Here is a 13415-nt window from a genome sequence, read left to right as displayed (position 1 = left end):
AAATGTTCTGAATCGAAAAGTATTTACACCTGCTCTTATTTGTGATTGCTGGTAAAGAATGTTTGTGGATACACTATTTCATTAATAATGTACAGCTTCAACTTCTTATTGTTAGGTGATTGTTAATCTGATTCCTCTAGAAAGAGGCAAACATGAACTCACCTGTCATTCTCAAAATAATTGTGTCACTGGAACTTAAATGACTTTGTCAGAACCCAATTAACTCTATCAGCTTCTCTAGAAATATGATGAATAGTGGGAGATCTTAAACATAACACTGTGACTGGCACTAGGGATGTAGCGAACGTCGGAAAAAAAGTTCGCGAACATATTCGCGAACTTGCGCAAAAATGCGAGCGGTTCGCGAACGGTTCGCGAACCCCATAGACTTCAATGGGAAGGCGAACTTTAACATCTAGAAAAGACATTTCTGGCCAGAAAAATGATTTTAAAGTTGTTTAAAGGGTGCAACGACCTGGACAGTGGCATGCCAGAGGGGGATCAAGGGCAAAAATGTATCTGAAAAATCTGCCTGTGTGTGCTTGGAAGAGATAGTGTAGGGGGAGAGCTGTTAGTGATTTCAGGGACAGATGATAGTAAGCTTGCTGGCTAGTAATCTGCTTGATACTGCTCTGTATTGGAGGGACAGAAGTCTGCAGGGATTTGAGGGACATTTTAGCTTAGGTAGCTTTGCTGGCTAGTAATCTACTGTTCTCTTTAAACAACTGCCATACGTTGACCTTGTAGGCATTGTTTGCCCAGTTTTTTTGGACGCAGCCACTGAAGCACAGTTGCCAGAAAAAATATGCCATATAAATGCTGAAAATAGTAATTTTTCGCCATACGTTGACCTTGTAGACATTGTTTGCCCAGTTTTTTTGGACGCAGCCACTGAAGCACAGTTGCCAGAAAAATTATGCCATATAAATGCTGAAAATATAAATTTTTTTGGTTGCAGCCACTGAAGCACAGAGGCCAGAAAAATTATGCCATATAAATGCAGAAAATATGCATTTTTTGGTCGCAGCCACTGAAGCACAGTTGCCAGAAAAATTATGCCATATAAATGCTGAAAATATAATTTTTTTGGTTGCAGCCACTGAAGCACAGAGGCCAGAAAAATTACGCCATATAAATGCAGAAAATATGCATTTTTTTGGTCGCAGCCACTGAAGCACAGTTGCCAGAAAAAATATGCCATATAAATGCTGAAAATAGTCATTTTTTGCCATATACGTTGAGTCAACGTATGGCAAAAATTACTATTTTCAGCATTTATATGGCATATTTTTTCTGGCCTCTGTGCTTCAGTGGCTGCGGCCAAAAAAACTGGGCAAACAATGCCTACAAGGTCAACGTCGTTGACCTTGTAGGCATTGTTTGCCCAGTTTTTTTGGCCGCAGCCACTGAAGCACAGAGGCCAGAAAAAATATGCCATATAAATGCTGAAAATAGTAATTTTTTTGGTCGCAGCCACTGAAGCACAGTTGCCAGAAAAATTATGCCATATAAATGCTGAAAATATAAATTTTTTTGGTTGCAGCCACTGAAGCACAGAGGCCAGAAAAATTATGCCATATAAATGCTGAAAATATAAATTTTTTTGGTTGCAGCCACTGAAGCACAGAGGCCAGAAAAATTATGCCATATAAATGCAGAAAATATGCATTTTTTTGGTCGCAGCCACTGAAGCACAGTTGCCAGAAAAATTATGCCATATAAATGCAGAAAATATGCATTTTTTTGGACGCAGCCACTGAAGCACAGTTGCCAGAAAAAATATGCCATATAAATGCTGAAAATAGTCATTTTTTGCCATACGTTGACCTTGTAGACATTGTTTGCCCAGTTTTTTTGGTTGCAGCCACTGAAGCACAGAGGCCAGAAAAAATTAAACCAGTAGGGTTTGCACCCTAGTTTGTAACGGTGGCGGAGGGAGGAGGAGGACGCTAAAGGACAGCTGTGTGTGGAGTCATGAGGCTTGAAGAGAAGGACAGCTGCATAGAAGTCAGAACAAGTCTTCCGGCGTGCAGTAACCCTCCGAGATCCACCCCTCATTCATTTTAATAAAGGTCAGGTAATCAACACTTTTGTGACCTAGGCGAGTTCTCTTCTCAGTTACAATCCCTCCTGCTGCACTGAAGGTCCTTTCTGAGAGCACACTTGAGGCTGGGCAAGACAAGAGGTTCATGGCAAATTGTGACAGCTCTGGCCACAGATCAAGCCTGCGCACCCAGTAGTCCAGGGGTTCATCGCTCCTCAGAGTGTCGATATCTGCAGTTAATGCCAGGTAGTCCGCTACCTGACGGTCGAGGCGTTCTTTGAGGGTGGATCCAGAAGGGTTGTGGCGCTGCCTTGGACAGAAAAACATTTGCATGTCTGACGTTACAGACTGGCCAAAGGGCTTTGTCCTTGCAGGTGTGCTCGTGGCAGGATTACTGGCACCTCTGCCCCTGGAATGTTGATGAGTTCCTGAAGTGACATCACCCTTAAAAGCATTGTACAACATGTTTTGCAGGCTGGTTTGTAAATGCCGCATCTTTTCGGACTTGTGGTATGTTGGTAACATTTCTGACACTTTATGCTTGTACCGAGGGTCTAGTAGCGTTGCGACCCAGTACAGGTCCTTCTCCTTAAGCCTCTTGATACGGGGGTCCTTCAACAGGCATGACAGCATGAAAGACCCCATTCTCACAAGGTTGGATGCAGAGCTATCCATCTCCGCTTCCTCATTATCAAGGACTGCATCATCCACGGTCTCCTCCCCCCAGCCACGTACAAGACCAGGGGTCCCCAAAAGGTCACCACTAGCCCCCTGGGAAGCCTGCTCCTGTTGGTCCTCCTCCTCCTCCTCCACAAAGCCACCTTCCTCCTCTGACTCCACTTCTGGCACCTCTCCCTGCGTTGCAGCAGGTGCCTGGGTTCGTTCTGGTGATTCCGACCAGAAATCGTGCGCTTCCAGCTCCTCGTCACGCTGGTCTACAGCCTCATCTGTCACTCGTCGCACGGCACGCTCCAGGAAGAAAGCGAAGGGTATTAGGTCGCTGATGGTGCCTTCGGTGCGACTGACCATATTTGTCACCTCTTCAAAAGGTCGCATGAGCCTGCAGGCATCGCGCATAAGCACCCAGTAACGGGGGAAAAAAATCCCCAGCTGTGCAGATCCAGTCCTACCACCCAGTTCAAAAAGGTACTCGTTGACGGCCCTTTGTTGTTGCAGCAGACGTTCCAACATAAGGAGCGTTGAATTCCAGCGAGTCTGGCTGTCAGAAATCAAACGCCTGACTGGCATGTTGTAGCGCTGCTGAATGTCAGCAAGGCGTGCCATGGCTGTGTAGGAACGTCTGAAATGGGCCGACACCTTTCTGGACTGGGTGAGAACGTCCTGGAATCCTGGGTACTTGGAGACAAAACGTTGGACTATTAAATTTAACACATGTGCCATGCAGGGCACATGTGTTAAATTGCCTAGTCTCAACGCTGCCAACAGATTGCTTCCATTGTCACACACCACTTTTCCGATCTGCAGTTGGTGTGGGGTCAGCCACCGATCGGCCTGTGACTGCAGAGATGACAGGAGTACAGATCCGGTATGGTTTTTGCTTTCCAGGCACGTCATCCCCAAGACAGCGTGACAACGGCGTACCTGGCACGTCGAATAGCCTAGGGGGAGCTGGGGGTGCACAGGTGTGGAGGAGGAGAAGGAGGACCCAGCAGCAGAGTAAGAAGAAGAAGAAGACGAGGTAGAGAGCGATGGAGGAGTAGAGGTGGTGGCAGAACCGCGTGCAATCCGTGGTGGTGACACCAACTCCACTGTTGTTGTTGAGCTACCCATTCCCTGCTTCCCAGCCATTACCAAGTTCACCCAGTGGGCAGTGTAGGTGACATACCTGCCCTGACCATGCTTGGAGGACCATGCGTCAGTAGTCATATGGACCTTTGGCCCAACACTAAGTGACAGAGATGCGGTAACTTGGCTCTGCACATGTTGGTACAGGTGTGGTATTCCCTTTTTAGAAAAAAAATTGCGGCTGGGTACCTTCCACTGCGGTGTCCCAATTGCTACAAATTTGCGGAAGGCCTCAGAGTCCACCAGCTGGTATGGTAAAAGCTGGCGGGCTAAGAGTGCAGACAAGCCAGCTGTCAGACGCCGGGCAAGGGGGTGACAGTCAGACATTGGCTTCTTACGCTCAAACATGGCCTTCACAGAAACTTGGCTGGTGGCAGATGACTGGGAATGGGAACAGGTGGTCAAGGTGGAAGGCGGAGTGGAGGGTGGTTCAGACGGGTCAAGGAGAGCAGAGGTAGAGCAGTAAGATGCTGGACCAGAAGGAGTGTGGCTTTTAGTTTGCCTGTTGCCTTTGAGGTGTTGCTCCCAAAGTGCTTTGTGCTTGCCGCTCATGTGCCTTCGCATAGAAGTTGTACCTATGTGGCTGTTGGGCTTACCAAGGCTCAGTTTCTGACTGCACTCATTGCAAATTACAATGCTTTTGTCAGAGGCACACACATTAAAAAAATCCCACACTGCTGACTTTTTGGAAGTGTGCGATCTGGCGGTAACAGTAGAAGTTGGCGGAGTTGGCGGTATTGGCGGCAATGGCGGGTGCGTTGGCCGGCTGAACACAGGTGCCGATACATGTTGTTGCCCTACTGATCCCTGCGGGCTGTCCTCCCTGCTTCTTCTAAGTCTTATTCTCCTACTGCCTCTCTGACTCTCCGTCTCTCCATCTGAACTACCCTCCTCTTGCTCTCTTCTACTAGGCACCCACAAAACATCAATCTCCTCATCATCATTCTCCTCAGATGCATCAATTTCTTCTGACACATCACAGAAGGAAGCAGCAGCGGGGACCTCCTCCTCATCACTCATTATGTCCATCTCTATCGTGTTCTCTGCCAGAATTAAATCTGGTGTAAGGTCCTCATCTCCTTCATCTTCTTCTGGCAATAATGGTTGCGCATTACTCAGTTCAAGAAACTCATGGGAAAATAGCTCCTCTGACCCCAGTGAAGAAGGGGCACCGGTGGTGGAGGAAGTGTTACGTGGGGTGGCCATAGCAGTGGAGGATGAGGAGGATGTTGTGGTAAAGTTAGAAACGGTAGAGGATGGGGTGTGCTGTGTAAGCCAGTCAACTACCTCTTCAGCATTTTGGGAGTTCAGGGTCATTGGCTTTTTAAAACTGGGCAATTTGCTAGGGCCACAGGATTGCATAGCAGCACGGCCCCTAGCACGGCCTCTGCGTGGCGGCCTGCCTTTGCCTGGCATTATTTTTAAAAAAACAACAACAACAACAAAAACTCAGTTGGTTTTTCTGGAAACGATAATACACACAGCTAGATGGCGGGTTGAAGAAAACAGTGTGCAAATAATGCCTACAAGGTCAACGTATACACTACTACAGCGGTGGATACGGATTACGTAAAATATATTATGGCTGCTTGAAAAAAGTCACTCCGGTGTTTTTTCTGGAGACGGTAATATTATGGATATTTAGACAGAATGTGAACAAGGTCACACAGCTAGATGGCGGGTTGAAGAAAACAGTGTGCAAATAATGCCTACAAGGTCAACGTATACACTACTACAGCGGTGGATACGGATTACGTAAAATATATGAATGCTGCTTGAAAAAAAGTAACTCAAGTGGTTTTTCTAGAGACGATAATATTATGGATATTTAGACAGAATGTGAACAAGGTCACACAGCTAGATGGCGGGTTGAAGAAAACAGTGTGCAAATAATGCCTACAAGGTCAACGTATACACTACTACAGCGGTGGATACGGATTACGTAAAATATATGAATGCTGCTTGAAAAAAAGTAACTCAAGTGGTTTTTCTAGAGACGATAATATTATGGATATTTAGACAGAATGTGAACAAGGTCACACAGCTAGATGGCGGGTTGAAGAAAACAGTGTGCAAATAATGCCTACAAGGTCAACGTATACACTACTACAGCGGTGGATACGGATTACGTAAAATATATGAATGCTGCTTGAAAAAAAGTAACTCAAGTGGTTTTTCTAGAGACGATAATATTATGGATATTTAGACAGAATGTGAACAAGGTCACACAGCTAGATGGCGGGTTGAAGAAAACAGTGTGCAAATAATGCCTACAAGGTCAACGTATACACTACTACAGCGGTGGATACGGATTACGTAAAATATATGAATGCTGCTTGAAAAAAAGTAACTCAAGTGGTTTTTCTAGAGACGATAATATTATGGATATTTAGACAGAATGTGAACAAGGTCACACAGCTAGATGGCGGGTTGAAGAAAACAGTGTGCAAATAATGCCTACAAGGTCAACGTATACACTACTACAGCGGTGGATACGGATTACGTAAAATATATGAATGCTGCTTGAAAAAAAGTAACTCAAGTGGTTTTTCTAGAGACGATAATATTATGGATATTTAGACAGAATGTGAACAAGGTCACACAGCTAGATGGCGGGTTGAAGAAAACAGTGTGCAAATAATGCCTACAAGGTCAACGTATACACTACTACAGCGGTGGATACGGATTACGTAAAATATATGAATGCTGCTTGAAAAAAAGTAACTCAAGTGGTTTTTCTAGAGACGATAATATTATGGATATTTAGACAGAATGTGAACAAGGTCACACAGCTAGATGGCGGGTTGAAGAAAACAGTGTGCAAATAATGCCTACAAGGTCAACGTATACACTACTACAGCGGTGGATACGGATTACGTAAAATATATTATGGCTGCTTGAAAAAAGTCACTCCGGTGTTTTTTCTGGAGACGGTAATATTATGGATATTTAGACAGAATGTGAACAAGGTCACACAGCTAGATGGCGGGTTGAAGAAAACAGTGTGCAAATAATGCCTACAAGGTCAACGTATACACTACTACAGCGGTGGATACGGATTACGTAAAATATATTATGGCTGCTTGAAAAAAGTCACTCCGGTGTTTTTTCTGGAGACGGTAATATTATGGATATTTAGACAGAATGTGAACAAGGTCACACAGCTAGATGGCGGGTTGAAGAAAACAGTGTGCAAATAATGCCTACAGGGCAAATAATGCCTAAAAGGTCAACTTATACACTACTACAGCGGTAGTAAAATAAAAAAAAGTAAAAAAAAAAAAAATGAATATTAAAAAAAAAATTAAAGTTGGTGCTGCTGAACTACTAGGAGCAGCAGATTAGCACACCAGTCCCACTCCCCAACACTGCTAGACTAATAGCACTGGGCTCTTATAGTAGTAGTAGTAGTAGTAGTAAAACAACAAAAAAATAAATAAAAGCAGTCCTTACAAGGACTACTGTTATTGCAGCAGTCAGCAGATGAGATCAGAAGCAGGACAGCTGCCCACTGCAGCTACATACAGAGCACTGCAGTAGAAGGTAGATTACTAGCCAGCAAAGCTACCTAAGCTTAAATGTCCCTCAAACCCCTGCAGACTTCTGTCCCTCCAATAACAGAGCAGTATCAAAACGATTACTAGCCAGCAAACTTTCAACTGTCCCTGAAATCACTAACAGGCAGCAGCTCTCTCCCTACACTATCTCTTCAGCACACACAGGCAGAGTGAAAAAACGCTGCAGGGCTTCGGTTTTTATAGGGAAGGGGAGTGGTCCAGGGGAGAGCTTCCTGATTGGCTGCCATGTACCTGCTGGTCTGGGGTGAGAGGGCAAAAAAAAGCGCCAACAATGGCGAACCCAAAATGGCGAACGTCGCGCGACGTTCGCGAACTTCCGGCGAGCGCGAACACCCGATGTTCGCGCGAACAAGTTCGCCGGCGAACAGTTTGCGACATCTCTAACTGGCACCTCAACAAAGAGAGCAAGAAAGACAGATGTAGTACCAAGGTAAGACATTCATGTTAAAATAGTGAGTTTAATTAACAGGGTTTAATTAACAGCGCTTGTGTTAAACTTACTGCCCCCTATTGTCTTCATAAATAAATATCTACATATGTATATATTTTATTGCAATGAGCAGGACAAAGACTGAAATGAAAATAGTTTCACTTTCTAGCTTCCTATGGTTATACCTACAACTATAGGAAAAAAAGGTAGTATGAACTTTTCTTTATCTCAAAATCTGAAAGTAATACCTGATTGCCTGACATTCACAAAAAGGCTGCTCTTGAGGGAATGTTGTCATTTTATATCCTTTTCATGGAAAGCCACTCTGGAATGGGGCACTGCCATCTTGTTTTTACAACACTGCCACGCTGTAAGTAAGGTGCCCTTAGTACACAATCACCTACTGTGTTGATCACTATGATTTAAAACTTTTTGTACATGGTAAAGTATGGAATAAAAACAGGATGCTGTTAGTTATGCAAAAATTATAAAGCTCCCCTTCCTAGTACAATATAAGTAATACCCAAAAGTCATCAACATTTAAAATGAAAGCTTTTCATATTGCAATCTATGCAAACACATAAGTACTTTTGCTTTGGTTTTACTTAAAGGAAATGTCAACCCCAAAAAACATTTTTTGTTTAATAAAAGAAAACACAATTCTAAACAGCTTGTATGTGTATGTATTGCTATTCAAAGCAGTGTTTGTCTGCCCCTTTCAATCCTCTACTGGCTCAGACTTTTGATACAATGTAAGACAAGGCAGCTGAATAAAAGACCTGTCTTTTAGTGATGTGCAGGCCGGCTCGATACCCACGGATCGGGCTGGTTTGGGCCAACCTTAGCACACCCTTTGCTGGTACCCGCTTGTGACCTTACACTACCCTTACACCTGCCCTGCCCCTTTAGTGACATCATCGGTGGGGCTGTCATCGCAGGTCTATATATAGAGGGTAAGAGGCGGGTGTGGGCAATTTGGGTTGAGTCGGGTGCGGGTCAAGTTTTTCTGCACCTACACATCACTACTGTCTTTGCTGGGGTTGACTTGTCCTTTAACACATCATTTTGACCCCTGTGCATTTGTTCATTTAACAAAAAAAAAGTCCATTCAAAAATGATTTGGATGTATAACTTATGCCGCATACTTTTCTATGTGACAAGAACTTAATAATGTTTTTTTTTCCACTTTAAGGAATGAAGAGAAATAGAATTTGCCTCAGGCAAGTATTACACAAAACATGAATAAGATGCTTTATTGTACTTGTATTGTATTTTTTTTAAAAATAATTTAAAAAGTGTAGGCATCAGCAAAATCAATACTTGTGGTTGTTTTGTAAGGCTAGACTAAATAGTTACAGAAAATGTAAGACAATTTGCAAAAAAAAAAATCAAATAAGACAAGAAAAAACCATTTACAAAAAAAAAACAAAATGTCAAAAAGTGCTTCAAATACAAGAATCTAAAAAAAAATATATGGCATCTAAAGTGAATACCATGTACCATAAAAGTGTAAACTTCATACTTAAAGTTAATATTAAGGTTAACTTTCCCTTTAATTATTTTGCACTAACAGTCTAAATATGTATAAACCCCAGCCATTAGATCAATTTGCAATTGACCAATGCTGTCCATCTACAAGGTTGGTTTGGAGGGTCCAAATGATATTGAAATCCAATTATTTGGCATTTATGTGGACTGCATCTTAAAACATTTAACTTTACTAAGTGATTACAGTAAAAAAGCATAAAAAAGATTTATGTTTTAAGTTCAGCCTTACATGCAAGACTGTCTCACTTAATAAAAATGTCTTTCTCACATTCTCACATTCAAGCACGCACAAGCTTTTTTAGTAACAGGCTCTCGTTCACACACAAACTATCCCTTATAAGTTGTACATACTAGAACATACAGACTTTTTCTTACATTTAAAGGGTCTTTCTTCTCTCTCTGGGGTTATCACGTGGCTGCATTTCTTATTTATCCACAAGAGACAGTCAAATAAATGCAAAGGAAACCCGTGAAGATGATGCAGGGGAATGTTACCATATACCATGTAGAAAGCCATGGCAAATGTTCCCATCACATATTTGGTTTCACCCTGTACTTCCCATGCTTTCCAGTCTTTTCCCTTTCAGGAGTAATACACATGCACACTTGAGTGTGTGCCTTGGGATTCCCAGGAGCTGTCTTATTGATTAACTCCTTTGCCTGCTCTCAAGATTGAGAAGCAAGAAAATAGAGAATGCAAGAAAAAAAATAATTTAGTTCTAGTTTCCTTTTAAAGGTAGTCCCTTGTCAAAAGTATGATCCACTATTCTTGAAATTCACTAGCCTTGCCTTTGCCTGATTTAAAACAATGGCAACTATCAAAAATACCATTTTGTACTTTTTAATGCTTGAATTTTTGTTCAACAATCGGTTGCAACAATGTTCTACATCTTTACAAAGTACGTTAGCCAGGTTCTCAACCAGATTAATAGAAGTGGTTCTTTCAAAATGACTGAAATTTGACAGGCTGTTATCGCTACTACAGTAATACACTGTTGATTGGCTTCCTGTACTGCTTGCCTGTTAATGACAGCTAAAATTACTTTGTGAAAATGCAACTTTTGGATTTCATTGGAAGACTGTTCTGCCATAATCTCCAAAGTCATTTACAACTTTCTACCTAGTTATTGCCAAGATAAAGCCCCGTTAGCTGCAGTTTAGGACTCGAAAATATATTTCAAATAAATTAAACATTTAATACTAAAATAAATCTTTTGTGATTATTTTTTATTTTATATCCAAAATGAAGGTCTTATTATCTAAGGGGACAAAGTTCTAGGAGCAAAAAATCTTCACAAATGTCCAGGTTCTTTTTTCCCTAAAACCACAGCATTATTATACCAAACTGGTAATTGGCAGATAGAAAATTGCATTCAGATGTATACAAGTTGCACCCATGATAACGTGGATGCAACATGTGCTTATACTATACTGTAGTTAGAGGCTACTATCCCAGGTGATCTGCCATTTAAAATGTAATACAATTATGGGATCTTTTTTCGGGACCTGGGGCTTTCCGGATAATGGATCTTTCCTAATTTGGTTCTTCATACCTTAAGTCTAATATAAAATAATGTAAACATTAAATAAACTCAATAGGCTAGTTTTGTTTTGAATAAGGATTAATTATATCTAAGTTTGGATCAAATAGAAGGTACTGTTTTATTATTACAGAGAAAAGGGAAATATTTTTTTTAAAATTTGTATTATTTGAATAAAATAGAGTCTGGGAAACAGCCTTTGCGGCATTCTGAACATTCTGAATAACAGGCTTCCCAATAATGGATCCTATACCTGTACCTCAAAGGTTATTAGAATTATTATTATAACTATTTTTACATGCTTTCACTTTCAAATTCAGTGAATCAAATCACGGTCTCTCGCATGAGATTCCACATCAAAGGCTGATCACTTAGTCTTTAGGCCAATTCTTATAGATGGCCATACACAGGCAGATTTAGCTGGCTTTCTGTGAACAATCCTATTGGCTTGAAGGAACAGTAACATCAAATAAAATAAAAGTGTTTTAAAGTAATACAAATATAATGCAGTTTAGCTCTGCACTGGTAAAACTGGTGTGTTTGCTTCAGAAACACTACTATTGTTTATATAAACAAGCTGCTGTGTTTCTGAAGCAAACAGATCAGTTTTACCATTAAATTAATTTAAATTTAAAATTGTTTAATTTTTTGGTGCTACTGTTCCTTTAATAATTGTTTGAAAGATTTATTCACCCATCCATTTGAGGAGACTTTGGTCTAGTAGGTTGCAAGATCTCATATATATATTAACCAATGGTTATCTGTCCCTTTGTTTACTTTTGCAAAAGGCATGCACAATGAACAATGGTTTAAAGATGATTGTCTGACACAAACATCCACTGACCAGTTTCATTGTTTAAACCTGTTCAGTCAACTGTTGGGTTGAATTTGTTGTAACAATAAGATTATTTGCACCCTATCAATGTAACCATAAGTAGATGATTGTATCAGATCGTACTAAAATCGGTTGTTACAATGAAATCTATGTATGGCCACCTATCTAAGCTTTATTTTGATTATGAAGTTGTTTGATCACAACTTTACCAATTAACCGTGTATCCTCTCAGTAATAGAACAGGGTACATTATGACATGCTTATAGCTTATACAGTATAAAGATTAGATTATGCAATGAAAGTGCTGTTTTTTGGAACTGTTCCATCTTCTTTCTGTAACAGTGACCACATATTGCAATACTAATGCACAGCAGGAGTCCTGTTTGTTTTATTTGTATCTCATTTCATGTCTTGTCTTAAATAATTATATACATCACAATTTTGCAAGATAACATCTGGGCAAAATGTGGAACTAATAGTACTAGTATACAACAATTCCAAAAGAAAATAAATAATATGATGCAATGAAAGTGAGCCACACAGTTGGTACAACAGTGCCAACATTCGTAATCTTCCAAAACTGAGAACATTATTACAAAAATATAATATGTTAAATGATACTCTGTTATTTTATGTAAGAATGAATATATGTGCTTTAAGCTAAAAAAAATAAACATGTTTTAATTTGAAATAGTTCAGATGTTAGAAACAAATGCCATTTTATTATAGTCTCATCTAAATTCACTCTGAGGTTCTCTATAATAGTAGATGAGCAAACATTTTTTCGCCCTTTATGGATTTGAAGTGAAATTTTGCATTTGTGAAACCGTGGCAAAAGTTCACAAAAAATGCAGTTTGCAAAGAACAAAAATGGACAAAAAAGCTGCTGCAGTTGAACTCCATTATCTTCAATGCTTTAGCCGTTTTGTGAATTTGCAGTTTTGCAAAAATTTTAGCAAAGTAAAATAGAACTGATGTGCTCATCACTATTTTCTTGTGAATTATCTGTTTTAGTTGGCCATACACAGACAGATTAAAGATGACAATATGGTTTTTTAGACCAATTCAGCAATTTATCTGCACGTGTGTGTGGGGGCTTCCGACAGGTCTCCATGATCAATATCAGGCCGACAATCAGCCTGATATCAATCAGGCAGGTTTGATTTTTCCTGCGATCGAGGACTGCATTGGATAGATAATGCGGTCCAACGACCGGTCGATGTCCATTTCCTTAGTTATAATCTGGTATAATCCACTCTGCCTTTGGTAGGCATATCGGGTTAAGATCTTATCATGTATGGTCACCTATACTCTTACCACTGCTCACATCTCACCACCAATTTTCTGCTTTCACCTTCCAGATTAATGTACCTCTTTGCTGGTTTATTAAATTCTGTCCTCCAACAACATATCTTCAAAGTTTAAAGGGGATTCAAAGTTAAAAAATAATATTGCACGTACTGCTTATAAACCTTAAAAGAAGCATATTTGCAATGTACTTCAATTAGAAGTTTTGTACAGTTTCTTTAAAATAACCAATTTATGCAGCTGAATTAACCATTAGTTTCCTCTCCTATCTGAAGCTGCACACAGGACCTTTCCTGGCCGGCCAGCTCGAGCAGTAAGAAAACTA

This window comes from Xenopus laevis, chromosome 7L (genome assembly GCF_017654675.1).
Source record: "Xenopus laevis strain J_2021 chromosome 7L, Xenopus_laevis_v10.1, whole genome shotgun sequence".
NCBI classification, from domain to species: Eukaryota; Metazoa; Chordata; class Amphibia; order Anura; family Pipidae; genus Xenopus; species Xenopus laevis.
The sequence above is the reverse complement of the archived record's forward strand: the minus strand, read 5'-3'. Positions refer to the sequence as shown.